The following is a 10,727-nucleotide window of genomic DNA, read 5'->3' as shown; positions in this document are numbered from 1 at the left end:
CCCATTGTGAAAGACTGCTCAAAAGTTACAGGAAACAGTTATTACTATTCAAGGAAATGCAAGTAAATACTAAATGAAGGATTCATATATTTTTTTTTTTTCACGGAGGGACACACTGTTATTTACTCAGTAATCAACATATATCTTAACAGTAGAGTTCTTTCTTTCCCTTATCAGGGTTTAAATTAGAATTTAATCTTATTGAGTATAAATTGTGTTACAGATGGGTGGTCAGATTTTTCCAACACGGTATACACAATCTTTTGCCATTATTCATTCAGTCTGCCCTCATTTTAAACAAAGGTGGAAATGTACTCATAAAGACATGTTATGGATTTTAAAACTCAGTAATTATATGCATGTTTCCTTATCAATATAACAGGTTGTTAATGCTGTACTATGTAATATTGAATCTGTGAAAGTATGACAGTCTGTACAGAAGAGAAAACTAAGATAAAGTGCACATCCTGAGTATGTTTACTGCAGTACTGGAAAGTTCAAGGCCTATGGCAAAAGCAGACACTTTTTTTCTTCATTCTACATGCATTATTATTATCTGATAACTGGTCCATTTTCTCCTGTGGGAATAGGTTGCCTTTAGTGGCATTGTAACTTCAAGAGTAAATGAAAAGCTAATTCAGCATCTCTTAATCAAATTCATTTCTATAGTTGTAAAAAAATTGAAGTATAACAGGAGAAATAGTTATTTTGACTAAAACAATACCTTCAGGCTGTGCAATTTATTTTCTAATAAGAAAAAAATCATGGAGACTCAGGGGTACTGAGGACATGGGTAATCTTTGCATTTATTTGATGTTTAATTGTTAGACAGAGGAGAATGTTACCACATGAATTGACAAATAGTCAAGTTTTTCTTTCTATGCTTAGAAAATTCAGTAAGAAATCTCCTTTAAAATTACAATGTAGCCCCTTTTTTTCACAGATCAGCCTTAAATGGGTTACTTTAGTCATGTTTCTATGAGTTTGTTGGTGGGTCCAGGTTAGGACTAGTATTCTCTAGGGGGTCATTGGCAAAATTAATCCATATGCTCTACGCTCCACTAGTATGAGGAGCAGATGCTGCAGCTTCAGCATCATCTAGGTTGAGGACAGCTGTGGTTCAGCCGCTACTTGCGACATCTCTTTCAGACACACCAGGAGTCTCTGCACCAGGGCCTACAGGGAGCATAGAGTCAAGGTCAGCCACACCGGTGGACAATTACAGCAGAAAACAAACCTCCGCAATGGTAGAACCAGGAGAAAGGCATAGCGAAGGTGACACGATGGATGATGTCAATGAAACTACTACTGGATTCAAGTGGTGTTATAGCAGTTGAATGCAGTGGGGGCAGCAGTGAGTTTACTTGTAAAAAGATATGTGCTGAGGATGAGCCAGGATGGTGGCAGGAAATAAAAAATAAAAGTAAAAAATAAATAAAAATAAAAAAGTGTATAGAGGCCGAACTCAGATAGTGGTCAGGGATAAAAAATGATACTTAAAAATTAATAAAGAATGGAAAATGTGCAAAATGTATTTGTATTATAAATTAATAACAAAATAATAATAAAAATACAAAAATAAAAAATGAGACATAATAATAAAAATAATAATAAAAATGTTGTATATAATAACTAGCAGGCAAATAGTGTTACAAATTACTCAAACCAGCCCCAAGGAAAACAGTACAATATCTATATATATAAAAGGCAACCCCAACGTTCTGAAGCCTCCACGGAAGTTGAGGCGCCAGAGATATCCGGTGTGCCCTGGAGTGTCTGCACCGCCCTCGCGTCAAAACGTCATGACGTCGAGGGCGGAGCTATGACACTCGAGGGCCGAAATGGCCCACAGCGAACAAGGCAAGTAGCTTCGAGGGACGGAGGGAGGGGGCCCCTTGCTAGTGCCCGAAACGGCCCACAGCGAATAAGGCAAGTAGCTTTGAGGGACGGAGGGAGGGGGCCCCTTGCTAGCGCCCGTTTCATTCCACTCAGAAACGGGCATTTTTTCCTAGTATCAACATAAAAAGATAGACTTCCAATACATGAATAGTTGAATGTATATAAAACTTACAGAAAAATGTGTTTTCACAGAAACACTGTTAAATGAAGATCTATATTCAGCCCTTTAGGATGTACTGTGTCAAATTCAAAAATTAGGCATTGGTCTTCCTGTAGTAAAAGACTATCAGTGTCGCCCCCTCTCCACTTAGGAACTATTTGTTTAAACACCAAGAACCGTAACTCTTCGATGGTATGGTTCAAGCTATTCCAATGAGTAACAAGGGGGGCTGATTCGATGTTTCTATTTATGCAGCTTTTGTGCTCTATTATCCTCGTTTTTATCATACGTTTGGTCTTGCCTATGTACAGGAGATCACAGGAGCATCTAATGATGTAAATTACTCCAATCGAGTTGCAGTCAGTGTATTTCTTAAGTGGATATCTTTTCTTCGTGATGGGATGTGTAAAGGTGTTAGTAATAATCGCATGCCTGCAGACCGAGCATCTGCCACATGTTATATGTCCTGTTGTCATCGGTTCTATGATATCTCTGTCTGGGAAGGTTGATGGAAGTAACTGATCTTTAAAATGTTTGCCCCTTGAAAATGCTATTGTGGGTTTGATGTTCTTAAAGCAGGGGTGAGTTTCTAGGATGTGCCAATTTTTGTGAATAATTTTTTGGAATTCTTTAGCATATTGGGAGTAGCGGAGAGTACATACAAGGTCTGGTGCTTTTCTCACTCCTTGGTTTGCCAACAAGGTATCTCTATTCTGCATACTTGCTTTTGCAAAACATTTCTTGATACAATTCCTTGGGTAGCCCCTCTGTAGAAAACGTTGTGAAAGTGTGTTGGCCTGTGTTTCATAATCACTGAAGTTGGTGCAAATTCTTTTAAGTCTTAAAAACTGTGAATATGGAAGGTTGTTCTTCAGGCTTCGTGTGTGGAAGCTGGTGTAGTGGAGGAAAGTATTACTGTCCGTTGGTTTCCTGTATACCTTCGTGGTAATGGAGTAGTCAGACTTAGTGATTAGTATGTCCAAAAAAGGTATCTGATGACGATCATAATGCATCTTAAACTTTAAGTTCTCATCGCAGGTGTTTAGCCAATTGTAGAAATCATTCAATCTATCAGTCCCGCCTTTCCATAATATGAGCACATCATCTATGTATCTCTTGTAGAGTATAATCTCGGATTGATATTGTTGGTCTTGAAGGAATTTTTTCTCAAACTCCGCCACGTATAAGTTTGCAACATCAGGAGCCATGGCAGAGCCCATGGCTGTGCCACGTATCTGCTGGTAGAAGGTTTTCTGGAATGAGAAATAATTTTTAGTAAGTGCTAGTGTTGCAAAGGTTATTATCAGATAATTGGGTATCTGCCTGTAGATCTGTCTATTTCTCAATGTTTCTTCGATAATGGAAAGTGATTCAAGTTGTGGAATGTTCGTGTACAGAGATTCAATGTCTAGAGTGACTAGGATAACTTGACTAAGGTCGCCTGGCACTTCTTCTAGGCAGTTGATGACATCTGCAGAGTCTCTGACATATGTGTATTTGGGGAATAAATGGATGTAGAAAAACATCCACGAACTTGGATAAAGGTTCTAGTACTGAATTGTTGCCAGATACAATTGGATGTCCTGGAGGATTGGTGAGTGATTTATGTATCTTTGGCAGGACGTAGAAAGTGGGAATAACCGGATGTTCTATGAGAAGGAAGTCTCTCTCTTTGGAGGTTAAAAAGCCTGCATCATGTGATAAAAGGACTACTTCTTCAATCTCTTCCTTCAACCTTGGTGTGGGATCCTCAGTAAGACGGACGTAATAATCTGTATCTAATAGTTGTCTAAGCACCTCATTAACGTAATCGTCTCTGTTCTGAATAACAACTCCTCCTCCCTTATTGGCTGGTTTGATCACAATGTCAACATTCCTTGCAAGGGCAAGCATCCCCTCATGTTCTATTTTGGTCAGGTTATGGAAACTTTTTTTTTGTTTCGTTATTTCTATTGTTTCTATGTCTTTGAGAATGCATTTATAGAAAGTGGCAATCACCGTATCTGGTGGTCCTGGTGGTACCCACTTAGAATGTTTTTTAATTGCTGAATTATCTGAAAAAAAGTGTTGAATTTGTAGTTTCCTATTGAAATGAAACAAGTCTATGCATGTCTGGAGAGGGTCATATCGGGGAGTGGGCACAAAAGTAAGGCCTTTTTGAAGTACAGATATCTGGGTATTGGATAACTCCATGTTGGAAATGTTAAAAATGGGGATTTCCTCTGGTGTAGAAGTATTCTGAGTTACCAGGGTCGTTGTCTGAAGTAGGGTCCTGGTTGGTTGTTGCCCCTTCCTCTTCCCCTGCCTCTCCAACCACCTCTTTGCCATGTTACCGAATGGTATGGGTAACCTTGTTCTCCTTGATTTGGTTTGGTTCTGTTGTCCGTGGGAAGTGGCCTCTCCTGGACGGCCGTTTTCCTCTGTTGGTAGTTTCTGGCAAAATCCTGTCTAAAAAAGCCCTGACATTGGGACTTTTGGGTGAGGGGATGGGACTGGTCACTGGTGATCTTGAATGTTCAATTGATTCACTTCTAAACCTTTTTCTACTCTTATGGTCGGAAGTGCCCTCTGTATCTTGTGTGGTTTGGTTTGTGGTTCTATTAATCACTGGAATCTGTAGATTAGTTATAGGCCTAACAGTTCTGGATAGGGATCTTAATGGTTTCCTAGTCTGGAAAATCTTGGATTTTGCCCATGGATAAATGGAGCCTTTTTTTTATAATCACTATCATCTCTATTTAGTTTATTTATCTTAACTCTTTTAATGTCATTTTTGAAATTAGTCAAGCATTTATTAATGTTGACTATGACTTTATCAAAGTTTGTGTCTTTCTGCTTAAGTATCTCAATCTTTTCTTCTACCAATGGTCTAATGCTCTCTCATTCTTTTTCTTAGAAGTTTCAACAATAAGGATCATCAGATCCAATGCACATTTGTTGAGGATTGAGCACCATTGATGAAGGAAATCAGCATCATCTTGAAAGAGACGAGGCTCTTTCGTGATTCGAAGCTCCCTGGGGATTCGCTGGTTTCTCAGATATTGCAAAATTGTAGCACAGTGTAACTCATTTTGTATAAAGCTCTTATTAAGGTGTATCATATCAAGCCATAATACTTCTAAATTCTCTGGATCAGTGTTGAAAACTTCTTCATCTGGAATGGGTTCTTGTAGCAGTAAAGTTTCATTAATATGTGGTAGTGCTCAACAGCTGGAAGACATATGGACCCCAGGGAATGTAACACAGTATTCAGTGACATGTGAGGCCCCTCCCTCTTATAGCATCAGAACAATTTGTAATATTAATAACTAAAGTTAGGGTAAGTACTGTTTTTTTGTTGTTGTTTTTAGTATTTTATAGTAGCATAGCTTCTGAAACCTTTTGGCTCTTGCCTTCTGTATGTTAAAGTATCAACCCTGTACTTACAAAAAAACAAGAGTTGAAGCTCATCTGTCTGAACAGGATTATAAGATCATTTCTAGATCTTTAGGACTCTATCCATCCACAGACACCAGTAGACTACAGTGTCCTTAGATCATACAAGATCTCCTTGCTCTACATCCCTCCCTCCCCACCCCTCCTGAAAGGACAGGGCAGATTTTCTATTACCGCCATAATTTTTCACAGAAAATACAAATATAAGGGGTCCTTTTGCAATGCTGCGCTAGCGTTTTTAGCACGTGCTAAAAATAAGCATAAACTAAACGCTAGAGATGCCCATATATTGCTATGGGCATCTCTAGCATTTAGCATGTGCTAATTGTTAGTGCACCGTTGTAAAATACCCCCTTATTGAATAAGAACATAAGAATAGCCATACTAGATCAATGGTCCATCTAGCCCAGTATCTTGCTTCCAGCAGCGGCCAATCCAGGTCACAAGTACCTGACAGAATCCCAAATAGTAGCAAGATTCATGCTGCTGATCCTAGGCCTAAGCAATGGCTTTCCCCATGCCTATCTCAATAGCAGACTATAAACGTTTCCTCCAAGAACTTGTCCAAACATTTTTTAAACCCAGATACACTAACCACTGATACCGCATCCTCTGGCAATGAGGTCCAAAATCTTAACTATTTCCTCCCATTGTAAAAGTATTTCCATGTAATTTCATTGAATGTCCCCTGGTCTTTGTACTTTTTGAAAGAGTGAAAAAAAATTGATTCACTTCTATTTATTCTATACCACTCAGGATTTTGTAGACCTAAATCATATCCCTCCACCCCTGCCCCCCAGCCGTCTCTTTTCCCAGCTTAAGAGCCCTAACCTCTGTAGCCTTTGCTCTTATGGAAGTAGTTCCATCCCCTCTATAATTTTGGTCACTCTTCTTTGAACCTTTTCTAATTTCGCTATATATATATTTTTTTTTAGATATGGCGACCAAACTTGCAAAGTTTAAGTGGAACCTGAAAAAATCATCTTTAATATTTCCATATGTGATCTAAGAAACAAAAAACGTAGCACCTAACTGCTAAAACACTAGGCTTCAGCTACAGGAACTGTCTTCTATGATAATGAGTTTGCTTGGCCACAGCAGGAAACATCTGTTGACCACAAAAAAGAGCTTGTCTTTTAGAAAAATACAAAGTCAAAATATCCTTCTTGACAGCCCCAGGATAAAATATCACCAACAAAGTGGCACATTTAGATATAACATCTTGAGTTGATTCTAAGAAATAAGCTATTTAGGCTGTCAAGAGAGGAAACTATACCTCTCTCTTGCTGGGAAACTTTGGAACCTCCAGGTATGTACTAAATATTCTCAATTGATAATGTGTCTGCCTGAGGATAATATAAAACACATTTTAAATACATTTGCAAAAGTTCTGCAGGTGCTAAATAATGTGTAACTGTAAAAGTCCAAAGTCTCAGACTTTTAGCTCAATAGAGATTTTCTATTGCTTCCAACATAACATGAATTAAACATACTTTCTAATATCTGAGACAATGGCAGACTAAGGAAGTAATAAAAGAATCAGCCTTATGTGCCCATCCCTCATTTTCAACCAATTTCTTTTCAGTACTTTTAGCAACTGGATCTTGAGAGAATTGCCACAGATTTGGAAATCCTTGAATAGACTTGCTCAATTCTAGTAATAACCTGCTATATATCTTAAAATAATTAGGGGCCCTTTTACCAAGCCATGCTAAAACGTGTGCTATGCTATCCCTGATGTGGGGCTTTCCTGCATGCTGAGGCCACTTTTAGTGTGGCATTAAGATGGCCCTAAGCTAATTTCCCTATTAGCGTGTACGCCCTTACTGCCGTGGCGGTAAGGGCTCCCATGCTAACCATTTGCTAATTGGTTAGTACACAGCAATGTAGCTCAGAACATGCCTACTCTCTGCCCCCAGACATACCCCCAGCGCTAAAAAATAAATTTGGTGTTATAGCCTGTGGGTAGCACACGCTGATCGCAAAACTACCACGGGTAGGGTTACCATATGGCTCCAGAAAAAGGAGGACACTTTGATCCAGTCTGGGTTTTGCTTCCAATGGAAAGCAATGGAAATAAAACCCAGACTGGCTCAATCTGTCCTCCTTTTTCTGGAACCATATGGTAACCCTAACCACGGGACACCTGAGTGTGCCCCACGGTAGTGCTTTTTAACCAGCGGTAAGCACCCATTTGTACTTACCACTGCTTAGTAAAAGGACCCTTTAGCTTGTTCTGAGAATTAGCTCCATTCTCTACCAAAGAAATTGGGACCATCTGGACAACAGTAGAAATAACTTGAAAGTGCACTTGTTTGGAGGAGTAGCCTAGTGGTTAGTGCAGTGGACTTTGATCCTGGGGAACTGGGTTCAATTCCCACTGCAGCTCCTTGTGACTCTGGGCAAGTCACTTAACCCTCCATTGCCCCTGGTACAAAATAAGTACCTGAATATATGTAAACTGCTTTGAATGTAGTTGCAAAAACCTCAGAAAGGCGGTATATCAAGTCCCATTTCTCCCTTTCCCCTTTTTACAAGCATTTGCTGGTTTATAATTTACTGCTGTGACTCTTTGGATTTTTAACCTTGGTGATAGATGTAGCAAAAGTTTTCAGTTTATTGTGACTGCTGCTTTGTCTTGTTTTAGATAATGTTTTTTTTTTCATGTATTGCTTTAATATGTTATCATATCCTCTAGCAATGAGTTCCAGAGCTTAATTATTCATTGAGTGAAAAAAATATTTCCTCCCATTTGTTTTCAATTTTAAAGTATTTCCTTGTAATTTCCTATTTCTTTTAAAATTAGTAACTTAGACTGGGGATTTTTATAATACAACTGTAATACTATATTTTGTGAATCTAATAGGAATTTTGTACACATTACATTTGTTTATATATAAAGGAATACTATGATATACAGACAACATACAGAACTTTAAAAAATTTGAGCATCTACCTCTGGGGTCCTTTTACTATGGTGAACTGAAAAATGGCTTGCAGTAATGTAGGGGCAGGTTTTGGGCGCGCCGATCCATTTTTCAGTGCACCTGTAAAAAAGGTCTTTTTAAATGGACGTGCGGCAAAATCAAAATTGCCACGCGTCCATTTTGGGTCTGCAACCTTACCGCCAGCCATTGACCACGCGATAATGGGTGGTAATGACCTATGCGCGTCAAATGCCACTTGGCACGCGTCCAAAAAAATTTATTTTTTGGCTGCGCGTATCCGATGTGTGCCAAAAATGAAATTACCACAAGAGCCACGTGGTAGTCGGGCAGTAACTCCATTGTAGCGTGTGTTCAGCAAGCATAGACGCTTACGCGGCTTAGTAAAAGGGCCCCTCTATTAGGAAAGTGCAGTCATTAGCGCACCTTAAATTTAGTGCATGCAAAATCTATTTAATACACATTTATGAATTAACACACATTCAATTACTATGAGCTTGTTAAAGTTATAATGTGTATTTTTTTTAACTGAAACAAAGGGACCCTTTTACTGAAGTGAGATAAGTTGTTGCACTTTCTGTGTTTTTAACAGCAAAAATTAATCAATTAGTTCAAAGGCAGTTTAACAAGCTCCAATAAAAATAGGAGGGAATGATGGAATTTAAGAAAAGAAGTGAAATTTGGGATAACCGGTTATGTTTAATTGGTTCAATGAGTTTTTGGGTTAATTGCAGTTATTGTGTTCTGAAGAATGGTGTTCAATTTGTTTGGACACCTTCTAGCGAGGTCCCCTTAGGATGATTCACTTTCTCCACCACTGTTCAGTTTGTTTATGAGCATACTGGAAAGTTCTTAATGTAACACCAAATGTCAAAAGGAATTCTAGGGGTGATCCACAAAATTATAGACTGGTGAGCATTACCTCGGTCCTGGGCAAAATGATTAGAAATTATTATGAAGATCAAAATTTCTGAACACACAGACAAAATCAAAATGGATTTAGCCAAGAGATGTCTTGTCTCACTGATCTGCAATATTTTTTTGACAGCATTAATAAGTGTGTGGGATAGAGGGGAACCAGTTATTGTAGTGTATCTAGCTTCTTAGAAAGCTTCCTTTTGCAAAAAATCCCAAATGAAGGACACCTGAGAAAATAGAAAAGTCATTGGATAGAAGGCAGTATTCTGTTGTGGATTGGAAACTGGTTAAAATATAAAACAGAGTAGGGTTAAATGGATAATTCTTTCAATTGGAGGAGGGTGAATAGTGGAGTATCATAGAGACTTGGACTGGTGCTTTTCACCATATTTATAATTAATGAGGAAATGGACTTGACAAGTGAGGATCAAATTTGCAGATGACAAAAATATTCCAAGTTATTAGACTGCATGGAGACTGAAAAATTGCAGAAGGGCTTTATGAGACTGGATGACGGGGCATCCAGTGGCAGATGGAATTTAAGGTAAAGTACAAAGTGATGCACATAGAAGGAGAGAGACAAAGGAGGCAATGGGTATGCATGGTGAAGACATGAGAGGGAGATGGGGAAAAGCTATTAGGTAGATGAGAGATGAAAAGAAGAATGTTAAGGACTAGAGGGTGACAAAGGAAGAATTACAGTAAAATCAGTTTTAAAGTTTTAGAAGTGTGCATTTCTTCTTTTTGTATTTTCCAAAATTTAGAAGTGAATTTGTTTGGTTTGCCAGTATTGCACTGCTTACAAGGGGTAATTCTATGAAGTAGGTACTAACATTTGTGTAAATATGTAAAACTTTAGAATATGTATATGTACATGTATGTATGCAAATGCCAAAAAATCTGGTTTTTACTGTATGACTGGGGGGTTTCTTTATTCCTGGAAAACCATTCAAACCCTTTTCATAGTATTTTTAGATATTGGCATAAGCTTAAGGGGTCTGTCCAACTTTGGAGACCCAAAAGAAGTGCCTTCCTCTCCAGTCTCTAGCAACAATCCAGCCTGGGATTTTTCTCTTTTCTGGGGAGAACTCTCAAGTAATTATGAGTTTAGAGCTTCTCTAATTCAAATCATTAAATCCAAAAAGTTATAAGCATTTAAGGCAGAGGTACATAAAGAACAACCTGGTTCAATAAGCGTACAGGAAGTGGGAGTTTTCTCTGACTCAGCTCAGTCTCTTAAGAGCCAGAAAGACACCCCTCCCCCCAAAAAATCCTTCAGTAGAACCATTCTTGAAAGTGACTGCCCTACTGGGCTTTCTCCAAAACAGCAGGGAAAGGACTTAGAAAGCTCCCTTTTCTCTTCCCTGTGT

Source organism: Microcaecilia unicolor, chromosome 1, assembly GCF_901765095.1.
Source record: "Microcaecilia unicolor chromosome 1, aMicUni1.1, whole genome shotgun sequence".
NCBI classification, from domain to species: Eukaryota; Metazoa; Chordata; class Amphibia; order Gymnophiona; family Siphonopidae; genus Microcaecilia; species Microcaecilia unicolor.
The sequence above is the reverse complement of the archived record's forward strand: the minus strand, read 5'-3'. Positions refer to the sequence as shown.